The sequence below is a fragment of the Bubalus kerabau genome, chromosome 8 (genome assembly GCF_029407905.1).
Source record: "Bubalus kerabau isolate K-KA32 ecotype Philippines breed swamp buffalo chromosome 8, PCC_UOA_SB_1v2, whole genome shotgun sequence".
NCBI lineage: Eukaryota > Metazoa > Chordata > Mammalia > Artiodactyla > Bovidae > Bubalus > Bubalus kerabau.
Genome location: NC_073631.1, coordinates 84,988,483 through 85,003,463, shown reverse-complemented (window position 1 = coordinate 85,003,463; position 14,981 = coordinate 84,988,483). Strand labels below are relative to the sequence as shown.

Below are 14,981 nucleotides of genomic sequence, written 5' to 3'. Positions count from 1 at the left end.
GTGTTCTCACGACATCTGGCTCCCTGCCGTTTTCTGAGTAGAGCCATGGCAACAAATGGCTGCAGTACCGAGCCAAGATGGTTGCGGTCAGCCAGCTGCTTGTGGCTAGGTGGCCCCAAGTGGAAGATCCTGGGAGACATTCCTAGGTGCAGCCAAAACCATTTATTTGTGGAACCCTCCCTGATTCTCCCCTGCTTCACACTGACTGCCAGCGTTCGCTTTTCCTTGGTGTAAGGAAAACCTGGACAGCTGATGAATTCCAAGACTGAGTCCACCCATGTGCACCTGGGCAACCTTCTCTTTTGAGCATGAAGTGCTATTTGGGCATTTTTGCCAGCTGTTTTACATGTGTCTGATGTTGAGGACTGTTTGTGTTGGGGAAGTGTTTGTTTGGGACTCCATGTGGTCAGCCACTAGAACAACTTGTGACAGTTCGGTGTTCTTCCATTTGTGTGATTGGTATCTTTGTTGTCTTTTGTAAGATGTGAAATTCAGGTACAATTCATTAAAAAATTTCTTTAACAGTGCTGTATTAGTTTCAAGTGTGCAGCAGTGATTCCAATATACCTTTATCTATTCCTTTTCAAGTTCTTTTCCCATTTAGGTTATGACAGAGTATAGAACAGAGTTTCCTGTGTACAGTAGGTCATTGTTGGAAATCTGCTTTAAATATAGCAGTTTGTATATGTCAATACCAACCTCCCAGACTACCCCCCAACACCTGTCCCCTCTGTAACCATAAGTTTGTTAAGTCCGTGAATCTGTTTCTACTTTGTAAATAAGTTCATTTGTATCATTTTTTAAGATTCTGCATATAAACAATATCATATGACATTTGCCTTTGTCTGTCTGACTTACTTCACTTTAATTTCCAGGTGCATGTATGTTGCTGAAAATGGCATTATTTCATTCTTTTTTATTGCTGAGTGATATTCTATTGTGTATATGTACCACATCTTTTATCCATTCATCAGCTGACAGATATTTGGGTTGTTTCCATGTCTTGGCTATTATAAATAGTGCAACTGTGAACATTGGGGTACATGTATCTTTTAAAATTTGGTTTTCATCTTCTCTGGATATATGCCCAGGAGTAGAATTGCTGGATAATATGGTTACTCTATTTTTAGTTCTTTAAAAGAGCTTCTATTCTATAGAAGCAACCACTCTGATTAAAAAAATCAGAAATGACTTTCGAGTTTCCTCCATGACAAAGCTGGTCTTTAAACCAACACCAAAAATCCTGCAAATACACCAGAAACATTGAGATCTCAAAGCACTATTGTTATGAACTATTTTTCTTATAGTGTTGTAAAACATGAAATAACCATAAATACAAAGGAGGAGACATCTATTTTTATTTGTGAAAAATATGCATATATATGTACAGTCCTAATAAAATCAACTAGAAACTGAATAGCTTTTCTAAATAAGAACAATAACCATATAGCACTTGATCCTAGAAAGGGAAATTGATTTTATTTACAATAGGAACAAACCAAAACAAATGGAAATTTTAAAGCAAAACGTCTGCAATAGACATAAAAAATAACCTCATGTCACTGATAACAATACGAGAAAATTTAAATAAATGAAGAAAAGGACCAAGTTTCCTGATGTTGACATGGAAATATTTTAAAGACTTTAATCTGTTTAATTTTGAAATTAGACAAAATGATTCTAAAGTTCTTCTGGTAAAACAGCAGAAAATATGTAAAAAAAAATTTTTTTAAGAGAAATAGAATATAAAACGGAGAAGGCAATGGCACCCCACTCCAGTACTCTTGCCTGGAAAATCCCATGGACGGAGGAGCCTGGTAGGCTGCAGTCCATGGGGTCGCTAAGAGTTGGACACGGCTGAGCGACTTCACTTTCACTTTTCACTTTCATGCATTGGAGAAGGAAATGGCAACCCGCTCCAGTTTCTTGCCTGGAGAATCCCAGGGACGGTGGAGCCTGATGGGCTGCCGTCTCTGGGGTCGCACAGAGTCGGACACGACTGAAGCGACTTAGCAGCAGCAGCAGAATATAAAAAAGATATTTGCTGTGTTATATGAGAAATGAGGTTTTGAGTAAAAAAAAAAAAGCATAGTATATCATTGGGTTCATAATACATTCATTGAGTTCAACTGCTACTACTGCTAGTCACTTCAGTCGTGTCCGACTCTGTGCAACCCCATGGACTGCAGCCTACCAGGCTCCTCTGTCCGTGGGATTCTCCAGGCAAGAGTGCTGGAGTAGGGTGCCATTTCCTTCTCCAGTTAATGCCATATACTTACATAAATTCTACATGGATTCTAGAATTACATTAAAAGTAAAATCAGAAAAAAATTGGTGACTTTGTGCTTTCACAGATGATTTCTCATAATAAAAGCAATAGAATAAGACATAAAGGAAAAGATTGATAAATATGACTGGGTAGAACTTTTAAGATATATTTATTAACCAACATTAATAACAATCAAAGGGATAACAAATTCTAAAGAAAAAAAAAAGAAACTCTTGCAGTTTGGAATCAGGGAGACTCTTGCCCCGTTACATGTTATTTAACTACAGTCATCTCAATTTCATAGTCAATGAAATGGGATAATAATATGCTTGGTTTTTTAAAGGACTAGAAACAAAGTCTAGTCTATTTACAGCATAGTCGGTGTTCAACACAATGTGTCAGCCATTGTTTTTTATGATTAGTGCTATTTTTATATATCTATATGAAGTTCCATATAAAAATAACTTAGACCTCAATAGAAAGACAGACAAAAGATGTGAGTAATTTATGAAAGAAGAAACTTACTTATTAAGCGTAAAAATTTTTGTCTTGCTAATGAGATGCAAATTAAAACATTAATAAAATGCCAATTTCTGTGTAATAAATAAGAACAACTTTAAATATAATATGAAAGAGAAGCTTTCTCAGACACTGGGAGCATAAATTTTCCACCAACTGACCTAGAAGGCAATTTGGCAATGATCCATCCTCTTTTACTTGTAATTTCACTCCTGAGAATGTGTTTAAAACTGTCAAAATTTTATTTTTGTGTGAATAATTGAATATATCATAAATCAAAGAACTGCAGGGTTTTGTGATAACTCAGCTTTGTCAATGAAAGTAATTTTTACCATGTACTATTAATATATGTAAATTTATTTAGTGCTTTTTTGATATTATCCATTTTTACTGCTAAAAATCATCCACAAAATAGAGCTGAAAAAACTGGAATAAAAATAAAAATCCTAATACTTTCTTCCTGAACCTCAATGCATTACATGTACCTCATTTCTTGTGTTCATGTACACCATTTCAAAGATCACTGCCCAGACTGTTCTGTAATTAGGAAAGATTTCAATAAGCCATGGCACATCTATTCATGTAAATATTATTTAGTTGTTTGAAATCACAATTTTGGATAGTAATTCATTTGCAGAACATAGTTACACTATACTATAATAATATCTGTGATGGCAGATATAGTGCTCAGCTGGCTTAACACGTGGTAGTTGATAGAGATTGTTAGAGCTCTAACAAATATTTATTGAATGAAAAATGAATTATAAAAGCAGGATCCTAGCAGGAGAGATAAATTATGAGGTGGGGATTAACATATACACACTTCTACATATAAAATCAATAACCAACAAGGACCTACTTTGTAGCACATGGACTCTACTCAATATTCTGTAACAAGCTATAAGGGAAAATAGTATGAAAATGAATATATATATATAAACACTGAATCACTGTGCTGACACATGTAACTAACACAACATTGTATATCAACTATACTTCAATTTTTAAAAATGCTTGGCAGAAAAAAATACTTTATTGCCAAATAATGATAGCCATCAAAAAGCTCAGGATACTAACTTGTATATGCAGCATGGATCTATAAACATTAATAAAGGTAACAAAGATTGTATATAGACATGCTATATGTATGTGTGTATATATATAGATGCATGCACACATATAGATATACAGCTTTCAAAGATCTCTACAATGAGATTCATATTTCCTAAGTTCAATGTAGACATGAAAAAAATGGAGTTTAAAATATAATATAACTCAAAATGAATGACGATATTGAAAGGATAGAAGATAAAAGTTGGAAATATAGAGAATATGCAATAAATGGTTCAATACCCCAAACTTTACAACTCAGAGGACAGAATAGGAGGGAGTTATAAAGTGTTCTCTCACTTAAAAGTTATGAATCTGTGCATTGCTGTGGCATGCTTTCTTCTGAAATGTTGAGAAAATCTGGTAACCTTTCGTATTCCTCAGAACATACCTTTAAGGTAGGGCTTCCCCTACTTTAGTGTTCATAAGAATTTTCTGAGGAACTTGTTCTGAATATATATTTCTGAGCCATGCCCTCTGAGATTCTGATTTGGCAGGTTTGAGGAAAGAACCAGGAATCTGTACTGAACCCCTCACCCCATCACCCTCAAATGGTTCTAATCCATGGAATGTGAGAATCACAGTTAGTTGTAGAGCAGGACCAAGCATTTGCCCTGAATCCAACAGAAGGTATAGGTGAAGGAGACTTCGAATGAATTTAAAGAGACTTCTTTAAAACTGATTGAAAGTGAAAAGTGAAAGTGGCTCAGTCGTGTCCAACTCTTTGTCACCCCATGGACTATACAGTCCATGGAATTCTCCAGGCCAGAATACTGGAGTGGATAGCCTTTCCCTTCTCCAGGGGATCTTCCCAAGCCAGGGATTAAACCCATGTCTCCCACATTGTGGGCCAATTCTTTACCAGCTGAGCTATCAGGGAAACCAGCTAGTCAAATGTCAATAAGAATGAACCTCAGTGATGTTAGGGACCCCCTTCCTTCCATACCTGGCTGCATGCGCCCAACTGGACTTGAATAATAATTTAATCAATCCTCAAAAACAAGAAGGAAGCAGTCAGGGCAGCTTCTGGAAAAGCAAGTAAGGCTGAGAGATCATTCATTTAATTAATTTCTTAAAAGAAGTTAAGTTGATGCGAAGGCTATTGGGAATAAGATAGCAAGAAAAAAATGTGGCTAGAATTTGGGGTTTTATAAGATTCAAGTTACTGAAATGTTTTCTGGTTGTGTAGAAATAATACCTTTTAGGTGGTACAATAGACATTTTGTAAACTTTTATTTTAATAAAATTTTATCATAAAAGGAGGAAACTTTTAGAGGTCATGGAATATGTTCTCGTGATGGTTTTGCACGTGTTTGCATGTGTCCAAACTCACCAAATTGTATACATTAAATATATAGTTTTTGTGTGTCAGTCACAGCTCAATAAAGCTGTTAAAAATGTTTTTACTCTAGTACCCAAACTATAAAGCATTTCTTTCTGGGCTTCACTCTGCCTCCCACAAAGCGATCTTTTGAAAGACAAGGGAGATCCTATTGCATCTTGCTCAAAATGGTTTCTACTCATACTTGGAATTAAATCCCCAATCCCCCAATAGCCCAGAAGACCCCACTCAATTATGCCCATTGATCATGCCCATTGGCCATGCCCATTTCTCTGGTACCCAATTTTCTGGCCTCCCATGCACCATCCACTCATTCCCTCTCAGCCACCTCAGCCTCCTGGTCTTTGAAGACTCCATAAAGGCTCCCAGGCCAGACTCTTTCTCAGAGTCCCCTTAGGATGCTCACATGGCCTTCCCCTTGTCATGGTGGCCTTTGCTCAAGGGTCCCTTATTTGTGCCACCTCTCTGATCATCTTATAGGTTACACACCCACGCTTTCCCCACACTTCCCTTTGTTTTCTCTCTCTACGTTTGTTTCTTTTTCTTTTAATTGGGGAATAGTTGCTTTGGAATGTTGTATTAGTTTCTGCGGTACAATGAAGTGAATCAGCCATGTATATACATACATCCCCTCCTTCTTGGACCTCCTTCCCATCCCCTCCCTGCATCCCACCCATCTAGGTCATCATAGAGCACTGAGCTGAGCTTCCTGTGCTATACCACAGGTTCCTACTAGCTATCTGTTTTACACATTGTAGTGTACGTATGTCAATCCCATTCTCCCAATTCAGCCCACCCCTCCCCAACCCCACCCTGTGTCCACACATCCATTCTCTACATCTACATCTCTATTCCTGCCCTGCAAATTGGTTCATCTGTGCCATTTTTCTAGATTCTATATTTATGTGTTAATATATGTTTTTCTCTTTCTGACTTAGTTCACTCTGTATGACAGTTTCTACATCCATCCACATCTCTACAAATGTCCCATTTTCCCTTTTTATGGCTGAGTAATATTCCACTGTGTATATAGATACAGATTCCACATCTTTATCCATTCATCTGTCAGTGGACATTCAGGTTGCTTCCATGTCCCAGCTACTATAAATAGTGCTGCAATGAACATTGGGGTGCATGTGAATTATGATTTTTATTCATATCACTTTTTGGATTATGGTTTCTATTCATAGCACTCATCACCACCCAGTATCATGATGGTTCCTTATTTATTAAATTTGCTACTGTCGGTCTCCCCAAGCTATTGCAATTGCAGGGTGGCCTGCACTTGACCTGTCTTGCTCAATGATGTGTTCCCAAAACCATGAAGAGTGATGGCATGGCACACAGTACTCACTCAATACATATTTGTTGAATAAATAAATAGCATTAAAAAGCCACTCCCAATATCCAAGCTAAATGAAGAGTAAAGAATCTCTGATAATCCTTCAGTTCAGTTCAGTTCAGTTCAGTCGCTCAGTCGTGTCCAACTCTTTGTGACCCCAGGGACTGCAGCACGCCAGGCCTCCCTGTCCATCACCCACTCCCAGAGTTTACTCAAACTCAAGTCCATGGAGTCAGTGATGCCATCCAACCATCTCATCCTCTGTCGTCCCCTTCTCCTCCCACCCTCAATCTTTCCTAGCATCAGCGTCTTTTCAAATGAGTCAGTTCTTCACATCAGGTGGCCAAAGTATTGGAGTTTCAGCTTCAGCATCAGTCCTTCCAATGAATATTCAGGACTGGTTTTCTTTAGGATGGACTGGTTGGATCTCCTTGCAGTCCAAGGGACTCTCAAGAGTCTTCTCCAGCACCACAGTTCAAAAGCATCAATTCTTCAGCACTCAGCTTTCTTTTTGTCCAACTCTTCAATGACAAATCAAACTATTTTCCACTGGATTTAAAAAGCTTGATTTTTAAAAATCTATTACCATTGCCTCTATTTTTATATCAAAAGCTCAGGAATGTGTTTCCTAGTTGATTTCAGTGCTAATTTGATTTTACTTTTCTGCTTGTTTTCAATCAAAAAATGATTTCCTCCTGATTTTTTTTACCTGAGTACTCTACAGGTTTGATTAGAGTTTTGCTTGACATGCTAAGGAAATGACTGTCCACAGGTGGCCCCCTCAAGATACAGAAGCCAAGGGTGAGCCTTGCAGGCAGAGTGTGACTCCCGCAGAGCTGCCCAGCAGGACCCATCTGTTAGTGGGCACTGCGAAAAGAAGAGACATGAGCCCTTGTAGTCTAAGTAGCAAGAAAGGAGAACTCAGCAATAGTCCAATTCTCATTCATTTTGTGTGGGAAACAGGAAAACTTTTCAGGCACAATGCATGTGCAAGGGGAGAAATTGTGCAGAAGCTCAGTGGAGTAGAATAAAAGAGGATTGTATAATGAGTCTGCATTCTAGCTGTGGATGATGATTGAACCTTCTTGGGGCCACTGTACCTTAATGTCATTGGGATGGACCTACTTACATAGATTCAGGATAAGTCAGCTGGCCTTGAGTTGAAATTGTGCATTTTTAATCTATGAAACAGTCTTCTAAGCAAATTCATTGAGGGGTGAGAATGGGAATGAAGGCTTCTAAGCCCACTGATAGAGCCAGTTCTGTATTAGGACTTCAGCACATCTATTTTTCTCTGTTTTTATGAGTGTGCCTTACTGATTTGTTAAAACAGGTCTGTTTTCCTCTTGACAACCCATTACCCTTTTTTGCTACTGTAGGTGCTTGAGGATATGAGGGAAGCAATTCTTTAATTCATAACTCAGATCCTTCATCTGCTCCACTTGGTAGTACAGCCCTTGATTGCCAGTAATCCTGTGGATAGCTGTGTTGCTACTTTTTTTAGTGTCTGAATCAAAAGATAGCTGGTCATCAGATGCAGGTTAAGGTTAGAAAAGTCTAGTTAAAATGCCCTGAGTGAAGCAACATACTTATTTCATTAGCATCTGTAATGATGTTAAAACAATGCTTCAAAGAAATGGTGTTACGTGTGTGTATGCAGGCATGGTCCAAATGCTTAGTTTGCACCGACACTTTACAGAAAAGGGAGATAAAGGATGCCAAGAAAATGTTGTATATGAGAAAGAAAGTATACATGGCTCAGAGAGGATGCTGAAACCATTCTTTTACTGATATCTATAGATGGTGAAATTTTTGATGGTAGCAAATGTTTCTCGAGCCTTTCATTCCCCATCGTCCCTAACACAACACCTCGTACATGATGAACTGTCAATAAGTATTTGTTGAATTGCATCAGTTTTGCCTTAAGGAGACCCTGATTCAGAGCCATCCCCAATCATGCAAACCAAAGAGGACATAAATAAATATTAATACAAGCCAGCCTTGCTATAAAATTGCCCTCAATTTCAAAGGCTAGAGATTTAAAGAAATATTCAGTTAAGTCTCTTTTTATGGTTGGGTTGGAAACAAAATATTTTTAATAGAGGTTAATAAGATAGCTGAGGGGGTGGGGAGAATCCATAAAAAAAAAAAAAAAAACTCCCAGCTCATGTATTTGTGAGAGCCCAAATCCCTAGGAATGAGAAGATTTAGCTAATCTTTCCAATCACATTCTCCCCCCCTCCCCACCCCCCTCTCCTTGGAATTATGTTATCTCTGCTAGTCTTAAAAGCTCAGAAGCCTTTTGAATTGGAGCGGCATTCAAAGGACAGTCAAGGGTCACCCTTGGAATATTAAAGGAGAGTGGATTACAGGAGAGAGAGGGAAGGGGAGCAGCTGGGGTGAGGCGCAGCCTTGTACCGACCCAAGGCAGAAAAGGAGAGGCAAACTCCGCAGGAGCTAGAGTGCCTCAGAAAAAGCTGCCTGAATTGCTAGGAAGGACAGAAGTAGCAAGGTAGCAAAACCATGTTATTAGTCCTGCCCAGGTTATTGCATTCTGAGAGGAGAAGAAAGGAAAACACCTATTAGTGAAATCAATTAGACAACGGCCTTTTGAACAGAGAGAGAATGGCTCCTTCAAGAGAACCTGACTACATGAATCCTGGAAAATTAAAAACCAGATACTGTTACAATTCAGGGATACAGTTCTGCAGAACTTACAACCCCCTGACCATTCTTAAAATAATAAGATCTGAGGATTTATAAAGCAAATTCCTTCTCAAAAAGACATCAAAGTAACTTGGTTTTTAAAAATCAAACAAAGTTGTGGTGTTTCTCCCATTATCTATAGATGTCGATTCTTGTTTTTGTTTTTCAAATAAAATCAATGGATATTTGGTGAGGGCTTATGAAATGTCAGACACCATCTTAACATTTGGAGTAGGAAGATGCAATGACAGGCCCTTACCCCTCAGCAATGATTACTTACTGCTTTTTTTGGTAGGGGGAGGGGCAGAGGAGATGAGGAGGTAAACCATGAATCCTTTTGAAAATGAGATGAAGGTTAAGGAACTTTTCCAAGATAAAATGCTCACATATTCATACTTTATTAGGAGAGTCATAGACCTTGAGCAATATATATATATATATATATATATATCTTGTGATTCGTATGCACTTCACCTGTTGTAAGCATTCTTTCTGAATTATTTATTTAACCTGGAAAGCTCTCCCATGAGGCATATACTGTTATTACTCCCATTTCCTCTCAGGGAAACTGAGGCTCAGAGAGGGTAGAAGGTCCTTGCCCCAGACTCTAGCACAGTCTCTCTGCCTCCAGTGCCCAAGTTCTCATCCTAGCACTGAAGCGTGGGGATGTACAAGATCCTGGTGAGGCTGGCTACAGGAGGCCTACATAGACCAAAGGGAAGGCATCTCTGTGCAAATTAGACCAGACAGGGACTTCCCTGGTGGTACAGTGGCTACGATGTGCTCCCAGTGCAGGGGACGCAGAATCCATCCCTAGTAAAAAGATATCCCACATGCCACAACTCAGACCTGATGTAGCCAAACAAATAATTAAATAGATAAATATTTTAAAAAACTTAGACCAGACAGTCCTGGATACTTTACTGACACCTGCCAGAAAATCATCTTAGTATGTTTACAAATCTTTACAAAAATGTGAACAGCACTTTCTATGGCCATACACTGCCTAGCTGTACTCAGCCAGAGAAAAGCTAGACCCGGTCAGAGAGGGAGGGTCTGGTATGTTAAGTAAGATTTGGGCCCAATTTAGAAGGTACTGCTAAAACTTCAAGTTTTAAACTGGATTTTTAGGAATGTTAGTCTGACAGCAGGGGGCAGAATGGATTTTTCTATTTATTTATGGAAATTTCAAACTATAAGGAACTCGATACTTTCTGAATAAAAAGTTTTTCTCCTCCACTGTCCGTCTTTGGCTACTCAGAATGGAAGGACAGAATTAGATGTGTCCACATATTTAATGGATTATTCATTTCATTCATTTCTTGGAATGTTTGCTTCTGATAAAAATGATAGAGTTAGACCATTTGTAATAAAATATTTCTAATGTGCTGTGTGTTTGATGATACTGCTCCTGAACGACCATGGGGTAACTGGGAACGAGAGGGAATTGTGTAGGAGCAGCGTCAGAGGGAGAATCTTCTAGGCTTAATGAGAGGCATGGACAGAGCTATGAGGCTGAGGCCCATGGGAGGCCAGCCAGGCCCTCATCTGGGACCACCTGAGTCCAGCGTTGATGCCTTTGCTTGGTCAAGCTTATCCCCTGGACTAGAGGTAGCTTTGCTTCCAGTCAGCCTCAGTCCTAAGGAAAAAAAAAGAACTTTCCTTTTCTTCTTCAAGCATTACGATTAAATTCCTCCATTCTTGTCTTATGGTAAACAAATGAATAGAATCACATAAAACCAAACTCATATTTCTGGAGGTAGAATATGGGTCAGTGTGTACATGTGTTCAATGCCAGATGAGTAAGATAGTCAAGTGAGACCTTTGTCATTGCTCATTCACTCAGTTGTGTCTGACTCTTTGTGAACCCATCGATTGCAGCACACCAGGCTTCCCTGTCCTTTACCATCTCCCAGAGCTTGCTCAAACTCATGTCCATTGAGTTGGTGATGCCATCCAACCGTCTCATCCTCTGTTGTCCCCTTCTCCTTCTGCCTTCAATCTTTTCCAGCATCAGGGTCTTTTTTAATGAGTCAGCTCTTCGCATCAGGTGACCAAAGTATTGGAGCTTCAGCTTCAGCATTAGCATCAGTCCTTCTAATGGATATTCAGAATTGATTTCCTTTAGGATGGACTGGTTGGATCTCCTTGCAGTCCAAGGGACTCTCAAGAGTCTTCTCCAACACCACAGTTCAAAAGCATCAATTCTTCAGCACTCACCCTTCTTTATGGTCCAAATCTCACATCCATATATGACTACTGGAAAAAACCATAGTTTTGACTAGACAGACCTTTGCTGGCAAAGTGAGGCCTTAGTTCCATATTGTGTAACTTCAGACATGATTAGATGTATGTTTAAAATATTAAAAATATCAACCCAGAACAATTCTTAACTTTACTTCCTCCCTTCCTCCCTCCCTTCTTTCCTTCTTTCCTTCCTCCATCCTCACAATCAATCAATCAATCACAATACATTTTTTTTTCTGTTTTTTTTTTAATTTTATTTTATTTTTAAACTTTACATAATTGTATTAGTTTTGCCAAATATCAAAATGAATCCGCCACAGGTATACCTGTGTTCCCCATCCTGAACCCTCCTCCCTCCTCCCTCCCCATACCCTCCCTCTGGGTCATCCCAGTGCACCAGCCCCAAGCATCCAGTATCGTGCATCGAACCTGGACTGGCAACTCATTTCATACATGATATTTTACATGTTTCAATGCCATTCTCCCAAATCTTCCCACCCTCTCCCTCTCCCACAGAGTCCATAAGACTGTTCTATACATCAGTGTCTCTTTTGCTGTCTCGTACACAGGGTTATTGTTACCATCTTTCTAAATTCCATATATATGCGTTAGTATTTTTTTGAGAGGCTTTTTTTTGCATTAGACATGGTACTGGGGATTCTGAGACAGATCTGTCTGCAAAGGATTCAAACATCTCAGCTGTAGTCTATCGCCTAAGTCTTTAGGAAAAGTAAGTGACCAACCAACCGAAAAACTGTCATGATTTTATTGCATCTGTGATGCATTGCAAATATGTAACATGGGCAAACTTGTGAAACCCTTTCTTCAAGTATGCTGAAGATTCCATACGGAATAGATGAGAGAAGCCAAAATGGTGTTAAAAACTGGGAGCAGTCACTCTGGTCCTCCCCTGCCTCCTTTGAGGTCCTAGAGGTACCTCCCTAAAAACTTCAGGGTTTCTGAGATCAATGGTCAGTTTGAGAACTCTGAAACTCTGAAAATGGAAACCAAGTCTTTCCATTCCGTGAATCAACTATATCATCCACATTTGGCAAAAAGTTGCTGTAAATATATAAAGTACTTCTTAAAATTTTTAAGATGCTAGAAAGTAAGTTTTGTGGCATAGAGATAACATGTTTTTTCTTTGTAACTCCTGTACATTCAAATCTCTAAATGCAAGTCCTTTTTAATCTGTGTTGTTTTCTGATTAAATTCTGATACCTAGTTGAAGCCATCAGATTATAAAGAATGTATGAATATAGGGTATGTGTATGCAATGTCGATACTGCTATATAACCCCATTACCAAAAGACCAGATCGAGATGAGCCTGGATTGAACTCTTATTGATGCTTTTTCACAAAGGCAGCAGGAAATTGAATTGATGGTGCTATTAGGTTGTCAATATCAGTGTCTCCCTTTCTTCCTAGATAAGTATACATGAAGCATCACCCATACAGTCATTTTAACCTCTTGGAAGCAAAGGAACTATGGAGGTTCAAGGTGATGAGCTAGATGAACTATGTCTATCTGCATTCTAGATGCTTTGCAGAAGTCCAGAACTAGCAGACAACTGATTGTGATGTTGTTATTTCATCCTACATTGATGGGCTGTTTTGCTTGTTTGTGTTTAAATACAGTTGTGTCTGATGCTCTGATTTTTAACTGGAGTTGTCTCTAGAAAATTAGCATAGTTAAGAGGATGTGGCACTCATGGTTGAACATGGAGAAAGATAGAAATTCTGATAGCAAGTGAGAGGGAAGGAGAAGATTGAACACCTAGCTGAAGCTCCACAAACCTCAACAAAAAGACAAGATTCTTAAACTCTGCCTGTATGTATGAAATAAAATATCATCCTCTGACACCACAGCAAATCAGATATTTTGCAATTTTATTTTATCCTTCCAAATGATTCTGGACATTCATCCTAACTAACTATCCCCTAGATAAAATACTGGGGATTGGTGGAGGCAACAAACAGTGTAAGTTTCCTGGGCCATATTTTGAAAATGAGTTCTGGACTGTTTATCACTCTGTAAATGACCTTACTTGCCCTCTAAGACACTGTGGGTCATCACCCAATGTAATGGGTTATGTTACAATGGCCTAAGACAGATTTCATTTGCATGATTAGTGGGCTCTTTTTGGTGGATGATTGCAGTCAGTAATGATTTGATATAGGAGAGAACTTGCTTCATCTCCAAAGCATTGTTACCTGGTTACAATGAAAACAAGTTCTGAGTCCAAAGTTGCCATACATAATATATTTATTAAATATCACCCATTATTATTATTAGCCCCCAAATTATTAATCATCCCCAAATAGTTTGTTCAACCTGTCTGTAAGCTTGATAAAGTCATAGCTCTTTGTCATTTTAGGTGAACAGTGTACACCTGGTATGGAAAGTTCATTAAAGCAGATATGGCAAGATTCTAGAAGCAGGATGAGTTTCCCTCATGGTCAGCATTAGGCAACTAGAACTCTCTGACCCAAAGACTGGACATGGGACAGTTTGAGTATCAAACCTTAGGCCACTAGCCCCAAGAGTATAGGTGACAGGACTTTCTGGATTCTTAATATTCTCTGGTTCCCTGCAAGGATGGGAAATGTCTCCAAAATATTTTAGCCAAAACATATATCTCAAATATGACTAATTTAACCAAATGGAAACCCCATTCTAAACTCCATTCATGTTGATAAACAATTTCACTCAAAATTACTATCAGTTCAGTTAGTTGCTCAGTCATGTCCGACTCTCTGAGACCCCATGGACTGCAGCAAGCCAGGCTTCCCTGTCCATCACCAACTCCCCAGAGCCTACTCAAACTCATGTCTATCGAGTCAGTGATGCCATCCAACCATCTCATCCTCTGTCATCCCCTTATCCTCCTGCCTTCAATCTTTCCCACCATCAGTGTCTTTTCCAATGAGTCAGTTCTTTGGATTAGGTGGCCAAAATATTGGAGCTTCAGCTTCAACATCAGTCCTTCCAATAAATATTAAGGACTGATTTCCTTTAGGATGGACTGGTTGGATCTCCTTGCAGTCCAAGGGACTCTCAAGGGTCTTCTCCAACACCACCGTTCAAAAGCATCAATTCTTTGGTGCTCAGCTTTCTTTATAGTCCAACTCTCACATCCATACATGACTACTGGAAAAACCATAGCTTTGACTAGACAGACATTTCTTGGTAAAGTAATGTCTCTGCTTTTTGATATGCTGTCTAAGTTTGTCATAGCTTTTCTTCCAAGGAGCAAGTATCTTTTAATTTCATGGCTGCAGTCACCATCTGCAGTGATTTTGGAGCCCCAAAATATAAAGTCTGTCACTGTTTCCCCATCTATTTGCCATGAAGTGATGGGACCGGATGCCATGATCTTAGTTTTTTGAATGTTGAATTTTAAGCCAGCTTTTTCACTCTCCTCTTTCTCCTTCATCAAGTGGCT

At 38.9% G+C, this 14,981-nt stretch overlaps 1 protein-coding gene across 1 annotated transcript in view; it reads left to right on the top strand.

The window, feature by feature from the left end:
* The window catches only part of POU6F2 (POU class 6 homeobox 2), a 501,377-nt gene that overhangs the window by 93,668 nt on the left and 392,728 nt on the right, over positions 1-14,981 (top strand). The window lies entirely within an intron of this gene.